The sequence below is a fragment of the Frankliniella occidentalis genome, unplaced genomic scaffold (assembly GCF_000697945.3).
Source record: "Frankliniella occidentalis isolate FOCC.00 unplaced genomic scaffold, Focc_3.1 Scaffold30, whole genome shotgun sequence".
NCBI classification, from domain to species: Eukaryota; Metazoa; Arthropoda; class Insecta; order Thysanoptera; family Thripidae; genus Frankliniella; species Frankliniella occidentalis.
Window position 1 is genome coordinate 157,371 of NW_026267160.1, and position 1,547 is coordinate 158,917.

Here is a 1,547-nt window from a genome sequence, read left to right on the forward strand (position 1 = left end):
AAAAAAATTTGAGCATTCTACCTCAAACCGTTCTCGAATTATCGTGCGAACAGACAGACAGACAGACAGACAAACAAACAGACAGACGCGAAACTTTTTGATCATCACTGGAGTAATAGGCTTCGCTATCGCTCAGCCAACAAAACGACCCTGAAAATCCCAGCTCGCTCTCCGTGACTGTCGATTGGCAGTGAGAAGGGAGTGGCGGGTGGGAAAGCCAAGAAGCGGGAATTACCGGATGGTGTCATGTGTATGTATGCATGGACCTGCAAGGCCACCTCAGTCGCCTGCAGGTCGCCGCCAGGGAAGGAGAGCGCAGCATTTACTGAAACGATGTACCCCCGCTGGTTTGTTGTCCGAAGTGCTGCCAGGAAAGAGTACTGGATAGTGCCAGCGAGTGCTGTGCAACCGCGACCTGCGCCGTACTGCTTTCCGAACACGAAGGAGTTCGTCCTCAACAATTTCCACCCTGTTAATGTGAAGTTATTCTGTAGAGTCCACTTATTAATGACAGTCGGCGCGGAGCTGCCGTCAGAGGACAAGGTGTTCCACAACTGTGAGATACTTGACTAACTCTAATTTCTCTTCAACACATCACACAGTCCTCGAAGAAAAGTCTCCGACGGTGCCGCGCCGCCCAGCCAATGAGCGCCTGTCGTTTGAATGGAGGCGCCGACCCGGGCCTCGTTAAAGCTGAATTTAGGTGTTTAAATGCGTCAAATGAAGCGGTGCGAGTTCAAATTTGGACATTCTCTGATTTTCTGACGTCTTACAGGCGGAGGCCGACGACCAAGTGGAAGACGAGCAGAGGGCCACCGACGACGACGACGGCCTGGAGGCGGAGGCGGGGCAGGCGGGGCAGGCCAACCAGGCGCAGCAGCAGCAGCCAATCGTGCTCCTGCGGCGCTGTGATGTAAGTCCGAGCACTAGATAAAGGAGAGGAGATGGGTGATGCCGAAGGGTTAGAACTCGAAATAAACGTGAATATTGTCACCTGTCAGTACCGTCGCCGATTTGAAATTGTGCTGCGCTCTGATTGGTCGAGGCGGGGGCGGGGCGGTCTCGTCAGACGATTAGTAGAGGTGAGAGAGTGCGTGTCAGGGTGAAGTGAATTCAGATCTAAAAGAATGTCATCAGAAGATATCCTGCGGATAGACTTCACCGACTCCTCTGAGGAGGAGCAAGTGGTGAGTACAAATGTTATACTCTGAGTGAAATCGCGTGAGACCAGAGAGGTGTCGGACTCCTAACCTGTTGCTACCGCGAGTCTCCCTCCGCCATTCAATTTTGAACTCGTTGATTTACACGTGCGCTTTCAAAGCCGTGATTGAGTTCGCCGCGCTTTTCAAACTAACCGCGTGAGTTTGCCGCCCCTTTCCTAACCTCACCACATGCCGAGTTCTCACGAAATTCTTTTCAGCGAGTGAATCTGCACTTGATGGGTGAACGCCCACCGGAACCTCACGCCGTCCCCGACCCACCCTCCGACTGGGCCGCAGTGCCTCTAAAAGGGCAGGCTGTTGCGGGCTCAACGCATCATGCTCGCA

The 1,547-nt window shown here is 53.4% G+C and overlaps 1 long non-coding RNA gene across 2 annotated transcripts; it reads left to right on the forward strand.

Annotated features, from left to right (window-relative positions):
• Positions 1-305: 305 nt before the first annotated feature.
• Positions 306-1,508, forward strand: LOC127749086 (uncharacterized). Of its 2 annotated transcripts, XR_008010960.1 has the most exons (4): positions 306-471; positions 603-703; positions 776-1,187; positions 1,421-1,508. It is a non-coding gene; the product is annotated as an uncharacterized LOC127749086 (long non-coding RNA). The 2 variants fall into 2 exon arrangements; XR_008010959.1 differs by having other exon boundaries at positions 776-1,492.
• The last annotated feature ends 39 nt before the right edge of the window (positions 1,509-1,547 follow it).